This window comes from Berghia stephanieae, chromosome 14 (assembly GCF_034508935.2).
Source record: "Berghia stephanieae isolate SIO BIC M18660-M18661 chromosome 14, UCSD_Bste_1.3, whole genome shotgun sequence".
Lineage (NCBI taxonomy): Eukaryota > Metazoa > Mollusca > Gastropoda > Nudibranchia > Aeolidiidae > Berghia > Berghia stephanieae.
The window spans coordinates 2,439,395-2,454,394 of record NC_088373.1 but is presented as its reverse complement, the minus strand read 5'-3'; the positions used below and the strand labels follow the sequence as shown (position 1 = coordinate 2,454,394).

General features: G+C 35.3%; 1 protein-coding gene across 4 annotated transcripts in view; it reads left to right on the top strand.

Moving 5' to 3' along the window:
• Positions 1 to 15,000, top strand: part of LOC144959708 (mast/stem cell growth factor receptor kita-like) — a 118,763-nt gene that overhangs the window by 1,187 nt on the left and 102,576 nt on the right. The gene's annotated exons all lie outside the window — the stretch shown is intronic.

Here is a 15,000-nt window from a genome sequence, read left to right as displayed (position 1 = left end):
TTTTACAAATAACTCATTGACACGCATCTCATGACACAGATCCACGAATTAACAAAATTCTAATTTTTATCGATCATTCATCATCATTAAAGCATCATCATCATCGACCATCATCATCATCATTATCATCATCATTGACCATCATCACCACCCTAATTCCTGGACACTGTTGTAAAGCTTTATGGGAGATCGATTTTTAAAAAAAAAATATATCATATTATATTGAATTCTGGAGGCATTTGATAACACACATAATTTTTACAAATAACTCATTGACACACATTGACACACTTCTTTGACACAGATCCATGATTTAACTATTCTATGAAGACTCACAAAATTCTAATTTTTATCGATCGTTCATCATCATTAAAGCATGACCTAGTCATGTATATATGCTCTATACAAGTGCTATTTATTATTATTGTTAACAATTTACCCATCAGTTGATAGTTCCTCTGTGACCTCTTGTTGTTATGTCCGTCAAGCTGTTGACCTGGATGTCTTTTCAACTATTATCTTATAGATAGTATGCAGATGACGTCACTCAGGCCTTTGTTATTGTTTTTGCCATCCGCGTTTGTGAGTTGTTCTCACTAAACTGTATTAACCAGACTATAAAAGTTCATGGTTACACAGAGTTTGTGTGTTGGTCCGTTATACTTCCGGATGGCAATGTTTTGAACTCCTTGGCCAAGCGCATTCTATCTATAGCCTGACACTGACCTCCGGATGGCAATGTTGTGAACTCCTTGGCCAAGCGCATTCTATCTATAGATAGAGAGTATGCGCTTGGCCCAGAAGCTCACAACATTGCCATCCCAAAGTAAAACGGACCAATACAAAAAATCATGTGTAACCTTAAACTTTTATAGTCTGGTTAACACAGTTTAGTGAGAATTGCTCATAAAACGCGGATGGCAAAAACCAATAACAAAGACCCGATTGACATCAACTTCATTCTATCTATAGTCTGGTTAATACTGTTTAGTGAGAATTACTCATAAACGCGGATGGCAAAAAATAAAATAACAAAGATCGGAGTGACGTCAACTTCGATCTATCTATAGTATGAGCCTTCAGTTCTTCAATCAATATGGATTGCATACACTTTTGAAAATATTGTCGTATATTTTATAAAAACTAAGTCGAATAAACATTTAAGTTGTTTTATTTTTTACTCGAAAATTTAAAAGTGAGTATAGATAGTTCGAAGATGACGTCATTCAGGTCTTTGTTATTGTTTCTTGCCATCCGCGTTTACGAGTAATGCTCACTGAACTGTATTAACCCGACTATAAACGTTCATGGATACACACAGTTTTGTGTGTTGGTCCGTTATACTTCCGGATGACAATGTTATGAGCTTCTTAGCCAAGCGCATACTATCTATATTTTAGCCCTGAAATCAACCGCTGACCGTCAACCGAAGACCCAAAGCCACCCAAAGTGCTTGCCTATCACCCAGAATAAACAGCCCACATATCCCTGAGCATCACTCACAATTTTAGCACAGATGATTGAAAAAAAAAGCATCATTTCATCAGGTTTTGCGATGTCGTTCCTTTATTAGTGTGCCAACATATTGTGAGAAATTCTCACTAATTGGGCCCGACCTATTTGTGTGTTTGACATGTACCAAGGGTATCTCAGGCCTCTTTATACAGGAAAAAAAAGAGAAAACAAAAATTTTCATAGTCATTGCTACATGCTACACAAACGAACAAACAAAAAAAACAAAAACAAAAGAAACTAACACACAAAAAGAACTCCCAAAAACAAACAAAAAAAAAACGGGAAAAAAAACAAACAAGAAAACAAAACAAAATAAACAAAAAACAAAAAAAAAAAAAAAAAAACGGAACAAAAACAAAAACAGCACATTAAAATTTTGGCCAAAAACATAACAAAAACTCGTCCTTCAAATATCGATGGATTAAAATGAACCTCATCTTGCCAAACACTCCCAAACCTGGGACTTCTCGTTCTAGAGGATGTCATATTATATCAATTACTGTTTAAATGATTGGATAATATAAATGAAAAAAAATCGCAATTGGTAACTATAGGCGTACGTATCACGTCCATTGCGTTAAACTGTCTGCCTCTCCATTTACAAAAAAACATGGAAATCAACGAACGTATGGACACCCTTTATTCTGCTCTCCCTCTTCTCCCCCCCCCCCCCTCTACTCCCCCATACCTCTCCCCCTCTTCCCCCCCCCCACTCATACCTCTCACCCACCCTATACCTCTCCCCCCCCTGGGTGGGGTTCCTGCCTCCCATAGTGGGCAGGGAGGTACATACTGTGTCTTCTATCCCCCTATATCTGTTTTCCAACTAGCTGTCTGTCTTTGTCTTGGAATGAGATTACTTGGTTTTGTCCTGGCCCTGGCCGGATACCTTGACTGGGAGGGAAACAGTCAAATGCATAGTTATTGTTTTGGGAGATGATATTTTTTTCCTTGTAAATCATCTCTCTGTTATGCATTGTATTATGTTTTCTTTATAGTATATACGATTTGTAAAACATTTGAGTGTATTCCTCTTAGTGGGGACCTGTGCTTTTGTCTGGATGAGACTTTTAGGTAATCTCAAACTAAGTGCTTTGATAGTGTGCTCTTGGAATCTACATCTGTTTCCTATTTGAACCAATTCCCCTTTTGTCTTCTCTTTTCTTGGCCACTTTAATTGTATTTCTATAACTTTTTACTATCTTATTTTCTTCCTTTTTACTGGCGCTGATATGACCTAAATGTGTTGCAAGTGCCGTAAAACCCTTAAAAACATAAAAAACATAAAACCTCTCCCCCCCCCTCGCTCCTTCTCCCCCTCTCCCCCCATACCTCTCCCCCTCCCCCAACCAATCCCTCCACATAAACACTCTCATTTCAATTCCATTCATCATGGAGCGTATTGATTGAGTCACTGTATCGTTAAATGGCACTAGAATTTTTAATGAGAGAGAGAGTGAAAGAGTGGGAGAGAAAAAAATGGGGGAAAAAGGAAAGGAACGTAAAAAAACCCCCATAAAACAAAACAAAAGAAACCCCGCTTCTGTTCAATGACAATTTTCTCCCACAGTTGATGAATCACTATTATTCGATCACCACACGCATTCAACACACACACACACACACACACACACGCATGCATTACACACACACACACACATTCAATATACACACATACATACACACATTCTATACATACACACATTCAATACATACACACACACACAAACACACACACATGCAATACACACAAACACATTCAATACACACACACACAAACACATACATTGAATACAGACACACATACACACACACACATACACACACACACCATATATCACATCCCGCTAACCAATAATTAATTGAACCGCCGGTTGTTATATCTGGGTAGTAAAACGTTACAACAACAACAACGCTGTCTTCATTTTGCAATGCACTGTTAGATTTTATACAATTCCTTGGCCCCTTACACGAACCTGACCAAATTTGTGACCCAACGTCTTAAAACGGTATTAAGTCGAGATGGACCAGATGCTAAAAAGTCAAATTATAGTTAAACTGGTCAAAAAAAAACATTGGTATTTAGCACAGTAAAATATAATATTTCTTCTCCTCTATAAAGCATATAAACTCAACTTAAGCATGATATTTCTGGCTCCAAATTCAGTTTTCATTATCTTAATCATCCCGACTTAATACCGTTTTGAGCCGAGGGGTCACATTTTCTCGAAAACTAAGTAAATGTGAAAAATATATTATTAGACCTAATTATTTACTGTTTATTTATTTTACTCACTCGTCATAATTGCTTTACTGTTTCCATAATTCAAGCCACACTCTTCCGGTTCAAAACTATTTGGAAGTGTCTAAACAGTCCTCTGGAGCACTAACAACGAATAGGTTACATATTGAATCATAAGGTGACATAACTATTTTTAGTAACAGGATGTGTAGCTAAGCAGATTCATAGGATGACGGAATGTATAAGAGGGATGATCTTTATTGACAACCAGCATATAGATAGTATGCGCTTGGCTAAGGAGTTCACAACATTGCCATCCGGAAGTATAACGGACCAACACACAAAACTTTGTGTAAAATTAAACGTTTATAGTCTGGTTAATACAGTTTAGTGAGAATTACTCACAAACGCGGATCGCAAAAAACAATAACAAAGGCCTGAATGACGTCATCTACGTTCTATCTATATTTAGGCTAGAAAATAAGATGCCATCACTCTGAAACCAGAAGATCTTGTGCACAAGGTATGTCAAAAATAGCTCAGTCCAAAATAATGCTGCCAGATTGGTCTTCCGAAAACGTAGGGGTGTTTGTTTTTGTTTTTCTTCTTTCTTTGTTTTTTTTTTTCCTTTATTTATTTATTTATATTTTTTTTTCTTGTATTTTTTTTCTCTTTTTTTCTACTTTGTTGGGTGGTTGGATGGGAGCATCACCCTTGAATCATATACCTATGATGTTCGCATGGGTGTACGATCCGATAGTGATGTCGTTTCTTCTCCTCGTTACTAGCCTATCCTGCTTCTTTGGTTTGTGATTGTATTTTTGACAGGGGATTTTTTTTCTTTTCTGTAAATCTTCTGCCTGTTTGTTCTTGGTTATTTATAGTTTAGCTTATGATATCTTTAGGTTATGATTTTGATTTACATTTGTACTATTTTTGTTAGATTGCTTGTTTTTTTTTTTTTGTTTCAGCGGTCTCTCATATAACCTCAATTGTGTTGGAAGAGACCTAAAGCAACAAACAAAAAAAAAAAAAAAACAAAACAAAAAACGCACGCCTATTCAGATATTTATCTTACACAATCGAGTGCTGCTGCTGCTCCCCATGTTGTCACTTCGATGTTTTCAATTAGACCTGAATAATTTACCATACCTTAATGTCCAATGGCAGATGGATACAGGCGATAGTTTGCAGCGCCGGAAATGCGTGTCCTTGTGTGAGGAATATAGATAGTATGCGCTTGGCTAAAAAGCTCATAACATTGCCATCCGGAAGTATAACGGACCAACACACAAAACTGTGTGTATCCCGACGTTTATAGTCAGGTTGATACAGTTCAGTGAGCATTACTCATAAACGCGGATGGCAAAAAACAATAACAAAGACCTGAATGACGTCATCTTCTAACTATCTATACGCTGTCAAATCGTCCCAATTACGTTATTATTGTTTTTTGCCATCCTCGTTTATGAGTAATTCTCACTAAACCGTATTAACAGGACTATAACGGTTCATGGTTACACATAGTTTTGTGTGTTGGACCGTTATAGATAGTGCGCTTGGCTAAGAAGCTCACAACATTGCCATCCGGAAGTATAACGGACCAACACACACAACTATGTGTAACCTTAAACATTTATAGTCTGGTTAATACAGTTTAGTGATAATTACTCATAAACGTGGATGGCAAAGGAAAAAAAAAAAAAAACAATGACAAAGACCTGAGTGACGTCATCTTCGATCTAATTATAGGACAAAGACGCGCAACTTCTGAAGTCTCAATAGGGTTTTAATAGCAGACGATACGTATCTATGTCAGGTCGGTCGTTCCAGGTCGGTAAACATCCTTTGGCTCATAATTTTTACGTAATACAATTGAAATTTGGCACGGGGTTTCGCAGCTTTCTATAATATTCAATTGGGTGATATCATCTTATTAAAGTCTTTCATACTTTAAACTTTTTGTGTATTTGTACACTTGATAATATAGCGGGTAGAAATGGGGTGTATTTTATTCAAACACATCAGTACACAAATGCCATGTTTACCGACTTGAAATTGAACACCCCCATTGGGAAGGAGCCCCTAAGTTTCATTGTCTCCATATTTTAGTCTCCGTTTGTATTGGTAGGCCAGGCAGGCTGATTCTTGGGGACCATTTTTTTTTCTCTTATTGATGCTATGTGTTTAGGTAAAATAAATACAACATTCGCCAGTCGGATTTAACGTACCAACACACAAAACTATGCGTCACTTTAGACGTTTATGATAGCATTTATTTAGTGAGAACTAATCATTAACATTGTTGTCTAAAAACAATTAGATAGTATGCGCATGGCTAAAAAGCTCACAACATTGCCATCCGGAAAAATAAGGTACCAACACACAAAACTATGTAAATCCTTGAACGTTTGTAGTCTGGTTAATACAGTTTAGTGAAAATTACCCATAAACGTGGATGGCAAAAAAAAAAAAAAAAGAGAGAAAAAAAAAAGAAACATTAACAAAGACCTGAGTGACGTCATCTTCGTTCTATCTATAAGCAAAGAGCTGAGCGACGTCAATTTCGTTCTATCTATATTTCTCTTCTTCCTGTTTTGCCTGGTACTGTTTCATACTCACCTTTTCAGATTTCTGTTGATAAAATGAAATAGCAGAACCATGTTGTGATGTGAATAATTTATCGAAAAGGGTGTCGAGTTTCTTTGGTCAGATTCTAATCTTCTGTGTGAGTCATGCTATGTATCATTATTATCATTATTATGTGTTGAAAGGTTAGGAAGTACAAGGGTGGAAACACACACGCGCACGCTCACACACACACACACACAAACACACACGCACAAACACACACACACACACGCACAAACACACACACACACACACAAACACACACACACACACACGCACAAACACACACGCACAAACACACGCACACACTCACACACACGCACAAACACACACACACACAAACACACACGCACAAACACACACACACACACAAACACAAACACAAACACACACACACACACACACACCTGAATATAAAAAGAAACAAGACAAGAAAAAGGTAAAAAAAAAGTTTAAAAAAAAAAAAAGAAAAAGAAGAAAAAAAAACACATCCCCCTTAAAAAAACAAAACAACAAAACAACACACAAAAAAGAAATAAATAAAAGAAACTCTTGGAAATTAACACAAAAATTTACAACATAGAAAGCACATTTACAAAAACACTTTTATCAATGTAGGTATAAAAAAACAACTTACCAATACACACACCCACTCACAAACACACACACACACACACACACACAGACACACACATACATACTCAGGACACCACACAATAAAACATCAAAACAAAACAACAAATAAACAGACCAACTCTTAAATGCGTACAAATACACACACAGACACTCACACTCACACAAACACACATATATACACACAACACCACACAATAAAACATAAAAACAAAACAAATTACGATCAAACCAACTCATACAAATACACAAACACACAGACACAGACACTCAGAGACACTCACACACACAGACACACAGACACACACAGATCACCCCGATCACATGACCTCTGACGGCGATGATCGATATGCCCCAAGACCAGATCTCATCACATCACGTAACACTGCGTGAGTTTGATGATTGCATCGTCCCATCGCGATAGACAAGCCGATAACGCGCCATCTCTTTCATTTCCTTCTGCTTTCGGAGAGCGGCATCGTTAACCCTTTCACGGCCAAACCTAATCAGGTAACACTGCGTGAGTTTGATGATTGCATCGTCCCATCGCGATAGACAAGCCGATAACGCGCCATCTCTTTCATTTCCTTCTGCTTTCGGAGAGCGGCATCGTTAACCCTTTCACGACCAAACCTAATTTCTTGCAATATTCAATTATAGATAGTTCGAAGATGACGTCACTCAGGCCTTTGTTATTGTTTTTGCCATCCGCGTTTGTGAGTTGTTCTCACTAAACTGTATTAACCAGACTATAAAAGTTCATGGTTACACAGAGTTTGTGTGTTGGTCCGTTATACTTCCGGATGGCCATGTTATGAGCTTCTGAGCCAAGCGCATACTATCTATACCGTAACCCTTCGTCCCAAAACATGGGGCAGGGCGTAAACTATGTGTTGTTACGATTGATTTGGCGGGTATATTTATTGAATGTATTTCACTTAAATGCATACCATCAATTCTGTAACCTTAAACATTTATAGATGCCATGCGCTTGGCTAAGAAATTCACAACAATGCCATCCGAAAATATAGATATTATGAAGTTGACGTCACTCAGATCGTTGTTATTGCTTTTTGCCATCCGCGTTTATGAGTAATTTCACCTAGCTGTATTAACCAGACTTTAAACATTCAAGGTTACACAAAGTTTTGTGTGTTGGTCCGGACCAACACATAAAACTATGTGTAACCTTGAACGTTTATAGTCTGGTTAATACAGTTTAGTGAGAATTACTCGTAAACGCGGATGATGACGCTAAAACCAGTAACAAAGATCTGAGTGACGCCTGCTCGTATTGGGTTAACTCACTCAATCCTAGAGATTTTTGCTACTTTTCTAAAATTGGAAAAAAATGTATTAAAATCAGCATGTACATAAATAGTTTCGTTCAACTTCCATTAACATGTAAAAATTAAGAACATTAGCTTTGATTCTACTCCTATAATTTGTCTCAGAAAAATGTAATAAAAAGGCATGGGGTAAAAGTAACCCGGGTCAACTACAGATATAGTCGGTGTTAGGGTTGAATGAGTTAAAGGGACAGATAGAAAGGATAATTGCATTGCAGCCAAGCATTGAAGAAACGGAACAAAAAAAAAAAAAAAAAAGAAAGAAAAAGAAATATCAGATAACTGGAATAACAGATGACGTATTGTCGGAATTATTGTTGTCGTGACGGCGTGATGTCGGAATGAATTAGGAGATATTGCACAAGAACCAGGAGGACATAGGTTCGAGTCTCATGTCTGTCATCTCAATTTTATTTCATTAAGTATGAGCTAGATAGTTCTAAAAAGCGTAAGCCTACTTTATTTTACGGCACCGTAATGTAGGTCCGGCCTAGATTACATCTTCTTTGTCATGAGGGGTGGGGTGGGGTGGGGTGGGGTGGGGTGGGGGTGGGGGGGGGGGTGTTTTTTGTCGGTTTGTTTGGTTGTTTGTTTTTATTCGGAAGATTAATTTATTTAAAAAATAGGGAATAGATATCACAGAGGATATATATATATATATATATATATATATCCAGCCTTCAAAGGTAAAACCTACAGATACCAGCTCAGAGCTATATCTGAGACAATGTACACAGAGACAATCCGACAAATGATGTTGTTAGTGTTAGTGTTTGTAGAAGGGTCTCTAATCTCTCAGGCTGTACCTTAAAATAATATTGTAATCACGTAATCTGCTGGGATTGTTGCCTTTGGGTAAATGTGGGTAGATTGAATTTGATTGGTGGATTAGTATTGGAATGATGATGATGATGAAGATGATGATAATGATAATAATAATAATAATAATAATAATAATAATAATAATAATAATAATAATAATAATAATAATAATAATAATAATAATAATAATAATAGTAATAATAGTATAATAATAATAATAATAATAATAATAATAATAATAATAATAATAATAATAATAATAATATAGTATTTTCTGCTTTCAACAGCTCTTGCCCATTTCTTATACTTTTCTAACCTGATGTTTCTATTAATTATACAGTGTAACACTCCTGACATTTCCTATTCATTGTCCAGGCTGTGTCCTGCCTCTGACTCATGTCTAACCCCGTACAAGTCCACTTTTGTGTCTGCCTTAGTTTTAGGGTACAGTGGAAACCAGTTAACTCTCTCCTTACCAGACAATTTCAGGGTTTCCCCAAAACTTCACATCCAACTAACACAAAAATATTTTTTTTATCACTCAAACACGATAGCAATACGTTCTTGCGATAAATAATTTATTTAGCAAAACAAGCCCTACACCACACTGTTCATTTTCTTTAAATGTTATGATGTACAAGAGAAATTTGAATAAGAAAAATGTTAGTTGTATCGTAACGAATGTGACGATTTTCTTATAGTTGGTATGGAGAGGGTTAAAACCGAAAACAGTCAAATAAAAAAACAAACATTAATAAATAGAATGGTATTTGAGATGTAATCGTAATATCTATTTTTGGCATTGTAAAACAAACACTCGACAATTGGATTCAATAGTCTGATGTCACGCGCCCGGCAACGGCGGCCATCTTGGTTCTAAACAAAGAAAATCATTACTTTTTATTCTACATGCTGGCTAGAACTTTTCATTCCCTTTTCATATTCCTTGTGATCAGAATGTGTAAAAGTCAAAACATGATCAAATTGATGGGGTTATTTTCCTCTGGATACGCGTTTAAGCTCGCCGGATAAATATTTCATACGGCGTCCGCCATTGTTCCGATAGTTTAGAGCCAGTGTTACTAAGTTACCATACGTCATTAGGAAGGAAATGACGATACGACTGTTGAAGACTATTGACAAACTATTTATTACTGCTGTTTCAAAATGCGATGACCGGTGGTATCATAAATTGTATAGAATACCATAACTGACATTTTCTATTCATTGTCCAATGTTCTGTCCTGTGTCTGAGATATTCTAACCCCGTTCATGTCTACTTTCGAAACTGCTCGTTAAAAAAAACCCCCAGTGATTACCTGTTAAATCGAAAACGACCAAAACAGAAATATCGATAAACCGAAAGGTATTTGAGATGTTATCATATTTTTGTATTTACCTCTGTAAAACAAACACTCGAAAACCGACAAACTCTTTATTTCTGCTAATCCGAAGTAGAATTGATCTTGTAAATATATGCCATTTATGACTCATCATCTCAAAACGATATTAGGAGTTTGTTGGGATAATTTAATACTGGAAATTGAATGAATATTTTATAACTATTAATAATATATAATAATATATAATATATATATATATATATATATAATATATATATATATATACAAAGCCATAATAATCGTCTCACATTATGATAAAAGGATTTTTAATAAAATGATTCTAGTATAATTATGATCCACTTCTTCAATATTGTTTCGAGCATTCGCTCTCGTCATGATGACACCATAAATTCTATTCATAAGCCTTCATAACTAACTTACCAAGCACTTGCCCATAGACCATATTTACATCAATAAGTTATCTGCAAGTTGATTAAGTTGTTGTGATCCGCCGTCACCATCTCCACCACCACCACCACCACCAACATCACCAATTAACCACCGCCACAAGAACAAGGGGGTTCCTGGCATGTGTATCTCCATACAAAACACCCTTTCATCGAATCGATCAGCAGAAATCGATAGAATATCAATCAATTAGTCATAGACATTGGTGATAAAGCCACAGGGTGAGTCGGGCTATCCTGATTGGGTGCGTAGAAATTATGATGACGATAATGATGAACACGATGGTGATGATGATGAATATTAATAGTAATAATAATAATAATAATAATAATAATAATAATAATAATAATAATAATAATAGTAATAATAATAATAATAATAATAATAATAATAATAATAATAATAATAATAATAATAATAATAATAATAATAATATTAATAATAATAATATTAATAATAATAATATTAATAATAATAATAATAATAATAATAATAATAATCATAATAATATTAATAATGATATTAATAATAATATTAATAACAACAACAACAACAACAACAACAACAACAAGAAAGAGAAGAATCATCAGGGGTTACTACTGCTGCTGCTGTGGTCACCAAAAAAACCCAGATTCTACCATAAACATTCATTCACCACCACCCAAAGATTGATGAAAATCAACATCAGTGACCGATACATAGCTATTATTAAAAATTAATTTTTATTTCTGAGTAGACTGATTTTCGTTGTAAAGTGATAGAATAAACCGTCAGGTGGTGCTTCTGTTACTACTTACCGCCGCTGTTGCGGTCCCCCCCCCCCCCCCCACCCACCCAGATCCTACCATAAACATTCAATCATGACCACCCAAAGCCAAAGATTGATGAAACAACATCACTACTACTGGGGGACGAGATCAATATAAAATCAATCAATTAGTACTGCACAGTGAATAACATAACAAATCGAGGCCTAAGGGGAGGGAACTCATCCGTGTCTTGTTATCGTTCTTGTTACACGGACCACATCAGGGGGACACGATTGGACGGGGTTAACCCTTGACCCGCGGGGGTCGATTTCCACCTGAATAGAAACTTTCGAATAGAAATAAACAACGGCCAGTTGACTTGAAAACGATGTTCAGAACTGATTTGTGCGCATGCTCAGAGCATCTCATGTGATGCCTCCCACCAATCAGTGATGTATTATACTCGTCGTTCACACCCAATGTTAGCTTGGGTGGATTTTATTTCTCATTATCTAACCCAAAGAAATTGAAAAAAAAACAAAAACAAACAAAAACTTGGAGCTTTTATATAGCGCAATATCAACCAAATGTGCTCAACGCGCTTTACAAAGGATCCCTAGCCAACAGCAACACTAAACATGTAGAACGAGACATGACGCGTGTTTTTTTATATACACTTTTTTTTCGGACAGAGACAACGCTGTTAACGACCAGGTACTCCTTTTACACTTGAGTACGGTGAGAGAATGTTTGTAAAGAGTCTTTTCCAAGGACTCAACTATGCGCCGAGCGAGGCTCGAACACAGGACATTCCGATCCGAAAGCGAGTGTCATACCACAAGACAACGTAGCCGCATAATATAAGGTACATCTTTATAGATAGTTCGAAGATGACGTAACTCAGGTCTTTGTTTTTTTTTTTTTTGCCATCCGCGTTTATGAGAATTACTCACTGAACTGTTTTAACCCGACTATAAACGTTCATGGATACACACAGTTTTGTGTGTTGGTCCGTTATAGATAGTATGCGCTTGGCTAAGAAGCTCATAACATTGCCATCCGGAAGTATAACGGACCAACACAAAAAACTGTGTGTATCCATGAACGTTTATAGTCGGGTTGATACAGTTCAGTGAGCATTACTCATAAACGCGGATGGCAAAAAAAAAAAAACAATAACAAAGACCTGAGGACGTCATCTTCGAACTATCTATAGATAGTATGCGCTTGGCTAAGAAGCTCATAACATTGCCATCCGGAAGTATAACGGACCAACACACAAAACTGTGTGTATGCATGAACGTTTATAGTGTGGTTGATACAGTTTAGTGAGAAGTACTCACAAACGCGGATGGCAAAATACAATAACAAAGACCTGAGTGACGTCATCTTCGAACTATCTATAGATAGTATGCGCTTGGCTAAGAAGCTCATAACATTGTCATCCGGAAGTATAACGGACCAACACACAAAACTGTGTGTATCCATGAACGTTTATAGTGTGGTTGATACAGTTTAGTGAGAAGTACTCACAAACGCGGATGGCAAAATACAATAACAAAGGCTTGAGTGACGTCATCTTCATTCTATCTATACTTCCGGATGGCAATGTTATGAGCTTCTTAGCCGAGCGCATACTATCTATATTTATAGATTATGATCATCGATTAAAATGGCAAACAATAACACTCATAACACATGTTCGAAATTTATTCGGTTTCGCCATCAACACGTTAACTACTGGGTCATAATACATAATACATAATGAATGCATTTGGCTGTGTTGTGTATCTGTAGTATGTAATGATATGATGGTCACAGTCGTGACGATGGTGAAATTGACTGTAATCAACTATCACCCTAATGGGACATAGGTAGAATGATGATGATGATGATGATGATGATAATGATAATAATAATGATAATAATAATAATAATAATAATAATAATAATAATAATAATAATAATAATAATAATAATAATAATAATAATAATAATAATAATAATTTAAAATCTATACTTGCATTGAAAGCCCCCCCCCCCCCCCACTCCTCCTCCCCACCCCTTCCCAAAACAACCCCCACCCCCACCCCAAAGAAGAAAAAAATCTCAACAAAAACAAACAACCTGTGGAAGTAAACAATAAAATTTTCTCGCTCAAAAATTGAAAGAAGTAAACGGAACAAAAATCAGATTTGAAAAAATAATTTAAAATGATAAATAAATAAATACATAAATAAATAATTAAAAACACACACGCTAAAACCAAAAATATAATTGAAACAGAAACGATGCAAAAATACAAAAAAAAAACAACAACAACAAAAAACAAACAAACAAATCCTTCCTAAAAACAACTATTACGTAAAAAAAACAACAAAAAACAAACAAACAAATCCTTCCTAAAAACAACTATTAAGTAAAAAAACAACAAAAAACAAACAAACAAATCCTTCCTAAAAACAACTATTACGTAAAAAAACAACAAAAAACAAACAAACAAATCCTTCCTAAAAACAACTATTACGTAAAAAAACAACAAAAAACAAACAAACAAATCCTTCCTAAAAACAACTATTACGTAAAAAAACAACAAAAAACAAACAAACAAATCCTTCCTAAAAACAACTATTACGTAAAAAAACAACAAAAAACAAACAAACAAATCCTTCCTAAAAACAACTATTACGTAAAAAAACAACAAAAAACAAACAAACAAATCCTTCCTAAAAAACAACTATTACGTAAAAAAACAACAAAAAACAAACAAACAAATCCTTCCTAAAAACAACTATTACGTAAAAAAACAACAAAAAACAAACAAACAAATCCTTCCTAAAAACAACTATTACGTAAAAAAACAACAAAAAACAAACAAACAAATCCTTCCTAAAAACAACTATTACGTAAAAAAAAACAACAACACAAACAAAAAATCGAAACCTCCAAAAACAACTATAGTAAAAAATACAATCAAAAACCAAACAATCCAATCCTTTCTAACTAACACCCTTCTAAAAAAAACAACTCAAAGAATAAAAAAAAATCTTCTAAACACAACAAATAAAAAACAACAACAACACAAATTTAAAATGAAAAAAAACGAAAAACCATTAACATTCATCTTTCCAAGCAAACACTGATTCTTAAAATAGAAAATACTGAATCAAGGATATTGAGATATGAATATGATGAAAATACTGATTATAGAAATGATGTAATATTACATGATGAGATGATGAATGATG